Source organism: Eumetopias jubatus, unplaced genomic scaffold (assembly GCF_037043125.1).
Source record: "Eumetopias jubatus isolate StellerSeaLion01/CBP00866 unplaced genomic scaffold, mEumJub1_p1.0 scaffold_3, whole genome shotgun sequence".
Classification (NCBI taxonomy): domain Eukaryota; kingdom Metazoa; phylum Chordata; class Mammalia; order Carnivora; family Otariidae; genus Eumetopias; species Eumetopias jubatus.
This window is the reverse complement of record NW_028274809.1, coordinates 61,417,545-61,429,990: the sequence shown is the minus strand read 5'-3', so window position 1 is coordinate 61,429,990 and position 12,446 is coordinate 61,417,545.

Here is a 12,446-nt window from a genome sequence, read left to right as displayed (position 1 = left end):
CACAGAAAATTTGAATCTCTCCCTTTATGCAAAAGAGCATACTAGTGGGAATACAGGAGAGAAAGAGAAAGGTCTTGGTGGCATGGGGATCTGGGTACAATGGAGTATTGGTGTCCTAGGACTGCTGTAACAAAGTACAACAAACTGAGTGGCTTGAAGAACAAAAACGTGTTGTCTCACAGTTCTAGAGGCTAAAAGTCCAAGATCAAGGTGTAGGCAGGGTTGGTTCCTCCCCAGGGCTCTGAGGGAAGGATCTGTTCCAGACCTATCTCTCTGGCTTGCAGATGGCTGTCTTCTGCCTGTGTCTCTTCTTATCATCTTCCCTCCACACACGTCTGTCTGTGTCCAAATGTCCCCTTTTTTGTAAGGATCTTGTCCCATTAGATTAGGGCTTATCCTGGTGACCTCATTTAACTTGATTTCTTCTGTGTAGACATTATCTTTAAATTAGATTACATTCTGAGGTACTGGGAATTAGGATTCCAACATATCTTTTGGAGGGGGACACAGTTCAACCCATAACAAATGGTGAGGGGAGGGATAGCAGGGACCTCTACAAATAGCAATGTTTACTATTCAGTTTAAAAGTTCATTTAGAATGAATTTTTTCACTTAGATGTAAATCCCCTCTGTTACCCCGAATCTTCAGTTAATAGTCTGCCACAAGCGTTAGGGGCACTTTGGAGAATGTGACTCTGTCTGAGGAAGCACGCTTGGCCGCTTATCCACTCTGCCCACTCTCAAAGCAAGCCTGAAGAGTAAATGCCCCTAAAGCGTCCCTCAACCATTTCCAGATGATGACATGTGGGTGGGTAAATACAACTTCCTCAGCCCCTGGTTGGGACAATTCTGTGTCCCTCATGGCATCTCCAGATTCCCCAGCAGCACTGACCACCAGTTGTTGCCCACAGTGGTAATGCATGCCTTATTGGCTTCCTTACCCTTCTGACCTCACCTCCCCACTCCCTCATTGGTGTTTCTGGGGGTTAGCTCCCAAGTAAACTACTTGTGATCAAGCCCTAGCCTGAGGATTTGCTGCTTGATGATCCTCAACTTAGACAATGACCTCAAATCTGACACCAAACTGAAATCCAAGAGCTTTCTTAGTATGCTTAGGAAAATATTCTTAATTAATGTCTATTAATGTCTTTGATAACCCCTTGCAGTGGAGAATAATCTGTATCAAAGTCTCTTGTTTCACTCATAGGCTTTCAGCATTAAATTTGAAAAGGTGGAAACAACAAATAATTGTATTTTCAAAGTTCTTTTTTTTTTCTTTGCTCCCTGCTAGCACCTGAAAACAGATGGTATCCATTCAAATGAAAATGAGGTATAAAAGTGATTTTTATTAAAATTAACATTCAATTTAAGTTTTGCTTTATTATGCATACCACAAATAACTGTGTGAGTTCCCTGTAAATAGGTTGTATACATGACATAATTCATAGTTATTTGTGCTCTACCAATTACATTGAAATTATGACTGGAGTTACCACAGAACCTCAATAATCATTACTATGTAATTTGCAGTTTTCCGAATTGGGGAGCTCTTTGGAAGCTACAAGTAACTAGCCAATTGTTTTTAGAGAGTACAGTAATGACTGTTATTACTGAGGAGTTGAATGAAACTCCTTTTTATGCCCTGAAGATTACTTGATAATTACACTTGATGCTATCATTAAAAAAAAAAAAGTTAGCAACAGATAAACAGACAGCAAACTAACTATAATAACAGTCCAATAATGTGTGGGCCAATATTGTTGGCTGTGAAAATTAGCACAATCTGCCATTGATTTTTATTTCTCTAATGGGAACACCTGCATATACAAATATACTTAATTAGATGGATTGCCTTGCCCCGTGAATGGCATTAGAAGAAGAATAAGTGAAATTAAAGGGAAGATTTCTGAGATTTCATTTATTATGTGAAAGTACAATAGGCCACAAAGATGACTCAAAAGAAGGCAGCCCCCCTAGCCTCACCCACAACAAACCTAGCTCCATCTGCCCTTCAAAGTCTTCCTTGAATATGGTGCTCTGACCATCCCAACATCTCCTTTCAGTAACCTGAAACTAGACCCTGGACTAGAATGTATTACTGTGGCCCATTTCTCAGAAAATCTTTATTTTCTATAGATGAAGCCCATTAAAAGATTTCTTACATGTAAGTACTTGAAAGCAGTATTTTTCCTCTACTTTTTTCCCTTTTAAACTAGGCCATAGTAAGCTTTTCCCAGACATTTTTTATGAAGGGAAGCACTTCTCCTAAGAAATGACCCCAGGCAAAAGTGTCAGGGATTCAAAGTTTGCTTTCAGTCCCGTGAACATCCCTCTCCCTCTCTCCGCCCCTCACCTTTAGACGTTCAGAGCATGTCTGAGCACAGCTTATTTTTAGGATAGGATCTTGTGCCATCCCTGCGTTACCGTTCCCAGTGATAATTGCTCTGTAAAGTTACCTTTAGGGAGTGAATGAAAGGTTTTCTCCCCATCCTAAATACCTCAGTCAGGGCAAAGGCCCAGGGGCTTCTGAAATCTGATGTCGTGGGCTGCACCTTGTCAAGTTACCCTCCCGCAGCTGTGGGGATAGCCAGAGAAAGTGCACACTGCCCCGACTTCCCTGCTGGACGAATGGAAGTCCCTGCTCGAAAACAGGCACAATGACAGCTTCAAGACCGCCTTTGACACATTCATTTTGTGCATCAGCTCGTCCAAAGTAACAGCTCCTGCCTTTCACTGGTAGGCTGCCCTGGGAACCACCTTATGGAAGTCTATTAAGATCTGTTCATATTTTGTCTCACTGCTAGTATTGGCTCCTATTGCTCATTTTAAATAAGACTTCTACCAGCCGGCTCATGGAAATAGCCCTCTTATATTTTTATTCAACTGATAAACTCCCAACTGCTTTATGACAAAACCATTTGATTTAATGGTCTCCAAAAGCACCCCATAAAATGCTTCACGAGTCCTTTCTTGGGGCCAGTATAGCAAGACCTACTAGACTTTCAAAATTCCTGTGGCCAAAGTCTCATGTATTTCTAGAGGACTCCATGTGATGGAAATACTACCTGTAGAAACTCTATGGGCTGTATGGATGAAATGACAGACCAATAAGATGGATAGAAGGGTTCAAGTAGACACACAAGGGTACTGCCCAGCTGTCCTTCTCTCAGGAAACTTCCTTCCTCACCCTTCTCCACAGAGTTAGGCCACTGACAGCTGGATCAGTTCTAGCACACCGTCCCGCCGGCCTCAGTGGTTGGTGCAGAAGTGGATATGTGACCCCCAGAGTACTCTCTGGAGTCTTTTCTATGGTAGCTAGATGTTTTTAAACTAGCAAGCCTTCTTCCCATTGCATGACAAGGCCTGCAGGTGGCCTGAAGAACAGGAGGTCCTGCAGAACAGAGAGAGGGAGAAAGAGAGTGAGAGAGTACCTTGATAATATAGTTTGACCTACTGGCTTTAACTGTGCCCAAAGAAGCCAATGCATGTCTTTTTTTTTTTTCCCTTAAACTAATTTGAGTGAGTTTCCTGTCACCTGCCACAAACAGAATTTGAGCTAAGAATCCCATTTGTTTTACAGATGAGTCCACTCATCTAGTTAGTAATGTGGTCAGTTGGAAAGCAGGCTTTAAAAGAATGTGACATGAACCATCTCTTCTTGCTGGGTCAGAGAAAAAGGCCCTGTTGAGAGCTATTTGGATGCTGATTCTGTCATCAGCTCTTCCAGTTTCATGTCAACCAGCTCTCCTTATGTCATTTGAAAATTGGATAAGCAGCCAGGAAATGTCTAAGCCACTATTAATATTCTTAAAACTATATCCCAACTGCAGAAACCTTCCTCCAGAATGACAGTCACCCATTGACCAATCTTCTTTTTATTTATTTATTTATTTAAGAGAGAGAGAGAGAGAGAGAGCGAGAGCTTGAGAGTGCACAGGTGGGGGGAGGAGCAGAGGGAGAGAAACACAAGCGGATTCATCACTGGGTGTGAAGCCCGATACCGGGGCTCGATCCCACAACCCTGAGACCATGACCTGAGCTGAAACCAAGAGTTGGACGCTCAACCAACTGAGCCACCCAGGTGCCCCAATTTTCTTTTGATATAGCTATTCAGTTGCTTACTAATCCACCTAACTACTGTCATGTAATCTGCACTCTTGCTACTCAAAGTGTGGCATGTGGGCTAGTGCCACACTGTGGAGCTCATTAAAAGGCAGATTCTCAGGCCCCACTCTAGACCTACAGAATCAGAATCTGCATTTTAACAAGATGCTCAGGGGATGCACTGTACAATAAAGTTTGAGAAGCATGGATCTTGGTTCCTTACCTTAACACACACACACACACACACACACACACACACACACACACGCACACACACACAATTTTGCCACATACAGTAGTCCCCACTTACCTGAAGATTTGCTTTTTGTAGTTTCAGTTACTGGCAGTCAACTATGGTCCAGAAGCAGATGACCCTCCTTCTGACATATTTTCAGGTCAATAGCAACCTAAGACTGCATCGCAATGCCTACATCATTCACTTCACTTCATCTCATCACATGGGCATTTTATCAGCTCACATCATCACAAGGGTAAGTGCAGTACAAGAAGATATTTTGAGAGGGAGAGGGACCACACGCACATAACTTTTATTACAATGTATTGTTATAATTCTATTTTATTATTAGATATGTTAACCTTCTATCGTACCTAATTTATAAATTGCTTTTTATCATAGGTGTGTATGTATGGGGAAAAAACATAGCCTATATAGGGTTCAGTACCACCCACAGTTTTGGGCATCCCCTGGGGGCCTTGGAACATTGCCCTGTGGATAAGGGGGACTACTGTACCTTTAGTGAATTTATACATTACATGCCCCTTATCCAGAAGTCAGGTACTTTTGTAGAAATAAGGAATACAGTTAGTTTGATGTGTCTCTTGTTGAACCTGTGCAAGCTCGTATTGTAATAAAAAGAAGTATCGCCTGGGCTTAATGCCAAGTTGCAAGAACTACAGATTAGAGTACTTTTTTTTTTTGGACTTTTTTGAAAATTGGGATCATATTTGCCCATCTCGAGTCTTTCCAAAGCCACCCCAAATATTCTTCCAACACATTCTTCACAGTTCCTTAAAGATGATCAAAGGGGTTCGGCGATTTCATTTGCAAGTGTTTTCAATACTCTGAAACTTATCCAGGTTAGGTCACTCAAGCTAATTTAGAGCATCTAGGTCACTGGATTTCAACCCTGGCTGCACATTAGAATCACCTGAGTCATTAGAAGCACAGCCTTAAAACTACTAGTGTTTGGGTCCCTTCACAGGCCAATGGAATCAGCATCTCTGGGGTGGAGCGCCAGCAGGGTATTGCCCCAAGGTGATTCTAGTGTGCCAGCAGCGTTAAGAGCCATTGAAGAGAGGGTGGAGGTTTTTTAAAATCTAATTCCCAGTGCCCACAGAATCAGAAGCTCTGTGGTTGGGGAGGCTCAAGCATCAATATTGTAAGCCCCTCAGATGATACTCAGGTGCAGCCGGGACAGAGAACCACGGAGCTGGATGAGCCTATAAGCTCTTCTCCCCTATTCCTCGTGTCAGAACTTGTCCCACCCTTCTTTTTCCTGTCTGAAGGGAATTCACCCTGACAAATTCAAAACGAAAATAGAAGTTCCTGATGCCTTTCATAGAATTTGTTTTACAGTTTTATCTTGGCTTTTCTTTCTTTCCCCCTCAGTACAGTTTGAAATCTTGTTGTTGTTGTTGAGAAGGAAAGAGCACGCACGCACACCTTACGCCAGTGGGGGGAGGGGCAGAAGGAAGGAATCTCAAGTCGACTCCCCGCCGAGCTCGGAGCACTGAGCCCTACTGGTGCCGTGCTGAGGCTCGATGTAGGGCTCCATCTCATGACCCATGAGATCATGACCTGAGCTGAAACCAAGAGTCGGAAGCTCAACCAACTGAGCCACCCAGGTGCCCAATGACTGAAATCTTGATTTGACCAGCTTGTCTCTAAAAAAAAACAAAACACTGTCCAATCCTCATGAAGCCTACCATGTCCCTAGTTTTCAAATCTAGAAATGTTTATGGAGTAAACAATTTATAGTCTACCAGCTTAGTGCAATACACCTCCCAAACTTTTGCCCCCGACCTGCAGGATGGGTATGATTGATACCATTAGGCAGATGAAAAAACCAAGGCTGAGAAAAACTAAATGACTTCAGAACCATATAGCCATTAAGTGCCAGAACAAGGATTTGAATCCAGGTCTCTTTGGCTCTATAGATCATACTCTTTTTCAATATGGCATGGTTCTTCTCAAGTTTTTTTTGCTCCTCAGAATTTTATTTTTAATTAAAATCTTAGATTTACAAAGGGTTAATGCAGGTATTGAGAAATTTTCCGGTATACTAAATTCTTATCACAGATAAACAAGACCAGGCATGGAATATCTGTCACTGATTCCTAGATGAGTTCTATTAGCATGACCTTGAAGCAGGCAGTCTATCCCTTTCTACAAGTCATAGCCACAAGATTGGACCTTGATATCTTCAAATGTTTGCATGAGTTTTTGAGCCATGGAAGTACAGTGCTTATAGACACTATATTTCCAACGTATTTTCTAGCTCGTTAAATAATATTTTAAAAATGCTACAATTCCTGGGGCACCCGGGTGGCTCAGTTGGTTCAGTGTCTGTCTTTGGCTCAGGTCATGATCTTAGGGTCCTGGGATCAAGTCCAGCATCAGGCTCCCTGCTCAGCGGGAAGTCCGCTTCTCCCTCTCGCTCTCCCTCTGTGCGCTCTCTCTCAAATAAATAAAATCTTTAAAAAAAAAATACTACAATTCCCTGCAATCCTCTCCCCCCAAAAAGAAATCTAAATAAATCCACCATATCTCACCTGTTAACTAAAGTCTTATCTTATTTCTAAGATTTAGATATAATACAAACCACTGAAAGTATAGTCTTAGATTTAGGTCTAAGAGAGCTAATTGGTCTCCATTTCCAAAGAAGGTAAAACATAAAATGGGTTCCAGTTATATTTGAAGTGCTTAGATTAAATATAAGGAAGTCCTTTATAATGTTAAGTATGGGGAAAAGTCTCTAAGAGACTTGATTAGTAAAATCAGGACTTAAAAGTGAAGAGAGGAGGAATGACAGGCTACTTCTTTAGGGATAGTTTATTTTGCACTGGCAGATCTGGGCTGTTTGAGATGCATTAGGACAAGTTGGAGGAATCCTGGCCTGGAACCTAGAGAGAGGTAAAAGGAGATCATTTACTCTAAGATAATCCTGGTTATAATAGTTTAGGACTACAGTAAGGTGTTAGAAATGGGAAGTGAGGGAAATGCCTGCCTCTTAAAAGTTAAAATGCCAGAGAAATACATTCTGGATCAGAGCACGTAGGATCAAAGTCACCTAAGAAGACAATGCTTCCCAGGCTAACAAGGCTCCATTAGAACTTGTTTTCATGTAATTTCGGCTCTTCATCCTTTCTGCTGACTGGAATGGGTCGAAATGGCTGGAACTCTCAGTTATATTGGATCATGAGATGGCATTGGGAATAGAAGCCACTTTGATCAATATAGCAAAAAAAAAAAAAAAAATAGCAGGCTGAGTCTCTGAGGACACAAAGCTGCTATAACACCACACCTAGGGGGTCTATTTCCAGACCAGAAACTGTTCTCCATGTTAGCCAGATGTTATGCATTCTTCTGTGATATACAGCCCAACCTAATCCATGCTAATGGAAGTAGAGTTCACATTTTGCTAAGCTCTTGAGCCATCCTAGCCCAGGACCCCCTGGAAAGCACGATGAAAAGATCAATTCAAGAAAAAGAGTTCAGGAAAAGTATATAGCTGCCAGATCAACTTAGTAGCTGAGGGTGTCACCGAACTGAAAATACTCTGCTAACCAGCTCAGAGATGGTAATATGGCCCTTGGCCTGACCAGAAGAAAATGATTTTAAATCTTACTGGATTTTGGTCCAAGTCCAAGGGAAGCTGGGTGAAGGGACCAGGGGAGCGAGCACTGTTGAAGAGCTCCGTTGCACGAGGGCTAACTGCCTCCTACATAGATGTAAAGATGCAGGAATCAATCCAGAGTGTTACCCAGATCCCAAAACTGAAGAAGTGAGGCCTCTCAATGTCACCTCAAGAACAAACCTTGTGGCAAGGGCAGCACACATGAGTAAGAATCTCTAATTACTTTTTTTTAATTGATCTCAGCTGATCTACTCATCTGGTACAACCTACACTGAATGGAGGCTCTGCATTAGTCCTCTCCTGGCTGTGGGGCTTGCTTCATTATTCCTGGCATCCAGTTGATCACCTCAGAGCCTTCCTCATGAAAGATGTCACTCACACCTCAGAGAAAGGCGCTCTTTATAGTGTAGCATTTTCTGGAGAGGATTTCACCCACCAAATGGGAAGATACAGCTTGTCAGGCAGACTGGTGGAACATTTTTCATGCTCTGAAAGTTTTCTTTCAGCTGTTCAGCCGGCCATGCTCTGGGCCATTTTCAAGACCTACTGAGAGCCAGCGACTGGCTGTGCCCACAGACTGGGCTGACATTCAGCCCTCCTGGTAACACTTCTGTGCTTGAGCCCCCTTCAGAAGGACCGTGTTGCTTGAAAAAGCACAATGAACTGCCGTTCTGGGGTCAGATTCTGACTCTGTGCCTCACTCTGAAGTGGCCTGGGGTGACATCTTCGGGCAAGTCAGTTAATCTCCCAGGGCTTCAGTCCACTTATTTGTAAATAAAGGGTTAAAGTAGTCTTTAAGAACACTTTCAACTTAAAATGTTACAATTTTTGTGGGTTTTCTTATTGGGAATAGAAAAATGTTTTCTTACTGCACATGAGCAATTATTTTTTATTGCTGAAATACCACACTTTGCCAAAAAGCACAAATGTATATTGGAAGAAAGATTAAAATGTAGATCGTCCATATTCTTACCACTGTTACTATTTTGTATATATCCCTACAGACTTTAAGCGTAAGCATGCTAGAAATCTTTTTGCAAAAATCTCACATCCAATCACCTGTCTTGTGGTCTGCTTTTTCACTGAACACAATATTCAAAAATTCCTGTGTCAAATATCTGTGTCTATATATATATATATACACACCCATACACACAAACACACACACCATGTTAATGATCACACAGAATTCTAAGAATGGAGTACAGTTTATTTTACCAAACTCCTGCTTCTGCTATTATAAATATTGCTATATTGGACGTCCCTGTATATACAGTTGATCCTGACCAATGCAGGGGTTAGGGGCACCAACTCCTTGCTCAGTCAAAAATCCACATATATAGTTTCTGGTTCCCCAAAAACTTAATTACTAATAGTCTCCTGCTGACTGGAAACCTTATTGATAATGTAAACAGTCAGTTAACACATTTATATTATATGTATTAGACACTGTATTCTTATAATAAAGTAAGCTAGAGGAAAGAAAATGTTATTAGGAAAACCATTAGGAAGAGAAAGTACATTTATAGCACTGTACTGTATTTATCAAAACAAAACAAAACAAAACAAAAACACATGTAAGTGGATCCACGCATTTCAACCCTGTGTTATTCAAGGGTCAACTATACATCTTATCTAATTTCTTTTTCCTTTGGAAAAATTCCTAGAAGTGAAATTCCTGAATTTGACACTATCCTTCTTTTAAGGATTTTATACGTATTCCGAATTGTCCTCCAGTAAGTTGTATGGATTTATTTTCTCCAAACAGTAAGTATGCCTTTCCCCATCCTCTCTCCAATTCCTTTTACTTTTTGTCGTTCTGATAGGTATACCCTAATCCTTTTTGTTTTGTATTCTTTGGCAACAAGTGGGATTTGTTCTTTTTGTCTCTTTTTCTTGGAGCTTTGTGTATTTTCCCTAGAAAACTGTCTGTCTATGTCCCATGTCCATTTTCTCTGTTGGGACGGTCTCTGGGCTCTCTTGTAATAGGCATAACTGCTGCCACCTTAGTGTAACGGGTTGTGAGACACGGCAGGTGAAAGGGCGAAGAGAGACGGAGTCCCCTAGGAAGGCCTCTAGGAGTCCCTGGAGCTGGCAGGCAAGCCCACGAGCTCCCACATGCCCACCCTGCACCCCCAGCGCCTAGGTAATATGCAGCAGACACGGAGAAGAGGGAGATCTAGATCATGTGCCCCTAAGAATGTGGGGGGACCTGAAGCAGCCCTCAGATGACTACTTGCACCTTGATTGTCACAGTAGGGTCAGGACATGGGGAGATCTAGAACAGTCCAGGAGCCAAGACATAGAAAAAGTGACCGGAAGACAGTGAGCGATAGCATGAGGTGGGGGAGGTATACAAGATGTCCAGCTGCATTCAATATCCACCACATATTTATGCTTCAGTTATCTGATAAATATCTATTGAGTATTTACTATGAGCCAGGAATTGCACTTGCCAAAATAAATAAATATACTACAATAATATTGTTACTTCTATCATGATTTGGTTTTTGTTTCTTCCTTTTGAAGACTCCATTTTTCAGCATTCAGCAGACCAGGGGGTATTTCATTTGAAATAGCATGTATAGTCAGAACACTGAATGGGATAGGATCTGAATGGATGAGTTAGAATACTCTCCAAGTGATATGTTGTCTTTATAGAGCCACGTGACTAAGCAGGCCCTGGCGTTGACAAGAGGATTTGCAACAATGCCTTAAATGGTTTCCTTGGCGCTGGAGAGAGTGATGTAACGCCATGGCCAGCCAACTTACCTCATGGGAATGTGTTTTCACAAAAGGCAAGCTATCAAGTGATTGTTTTGAGTAGTGATAGAAGTAGTAAGAAGCAGCAATGGTAGTGGAACATCTATCAGTTTTTACAGTAATGCATATTAAAGCATTTTTATGTGAAAATCTCCAGACTATTGACACGAGAGAAGTGGAAATTTCTGAATATGATGACCCTGTGGCAGCTGGTCAGTCATTCACTACAGCTGACTCAGAGGAGACTTCAGACTCAGTAGAATCCAGCTGCTCGACCTTGCCTGTGCCCAAATACCACTTTCTGGTGCCATCAAAAATCAGTAATTCAGTCATGTGGGTTATCTCAAAGGTAAGAGGTAGCACAATAAATAAGTCCCTCCTCCTCAATATTATGCGTGTCTTCACTTTTCACCTTGGGCATATCACCTACTTGCCCAGCCAGTTTTTCCTTTCTGTGAGTTTTGTTCCAAAGGCCCTGGGGCTAAATACCACAACTCACAGCTTCCAGGCAAGGGGATTGGAGTAAGGGGCAGATTTTGCAGTATCTCTAGCAATTTTCCAAACAATAGCCATTCAGGAACATAGACCTTTGTTTCAGCGGTTCAGGAGAGTTCATTTTGAGGAGCGAAAACTCATTTGCTCGTGGCAGTGATTCAAGCTGCTAACTTCACAGAGAATATCGCCAGAGCCAAATTCTTTCCCAGTTATGGAGGTCAGAGGTGAGCAACTGTGCTTACAGGGCAAAGCTCTTTTATGGATCCCCTTGGCTTTCTGCTTTCTTCTTTACAGTTGATTAACACCCAATGGCCATTTCTTTAAAAAAAGAAAAATTTAATTCCTTGGTTTAATTAGCTTTCCTAACGCAGCACTCACCACAGCCTGCCGGGATCCAGACCAGACAATGACAAGACTTCGTGATACTTGATTTCAGTTCAAGGTAATTTATTGTTGTAGCTCACTTAATTCCAAATGTTGTCTCAGGGCTTGTGTGGTCAAAATAAGGCCTGGATTTAACCCTTGACCGGCACACGTGAGGACTTTTACACGCTGAGTTAATGTATCTGCTGTAGGGGCTCTTTGGAGAGCCTGAAACTTCTTGCTTTGGTTTGACATTTTGCCTCAACTTCACGGTCACTGCTTAAGATCAGTCTTCCCTCCCCCTCTTCAGAGCATTTGCTGATTGTGTGGGTTTTGCTACTGTTAATTTTAACATACCATGGAGTACTTCTTTCTGCCTCATTCTTTGAACAATCAATAAACAAATGTTTATTGAAAGCCTAGACAGCATGGTTTATTTATACATTTACTACATACCTGCAGATTTAGATAATCATATTTGTTTTTATTCTTTTATGACAACGTTTCAGTGTTATATGGTAGAGACAATAAAGTATAATGGTTAAGTGCATGAATGCTAAGCCAAATTGCCTGAGTTCAAATCTGGCTCTGACATCTCACAACTGTGTGATCCTGGGCAAGTTAAGTGATGACGCCATGCCTCAGCATCCTCATATGTAAGATCAGGATAATAACACTATCTACTTTTGGGCTTGTTAAGTAGTAAATTAATTAAGAGAAGTAAAGCAGTTAGAACAGTGCTTGGGCTGATAGCAAGTCCTCATAATGCCACTCATAAGCAGCATTTATTAGTGGATATCACTACTGAGAGATCAGTTATTATTTCACTGAGGAATGAGATTA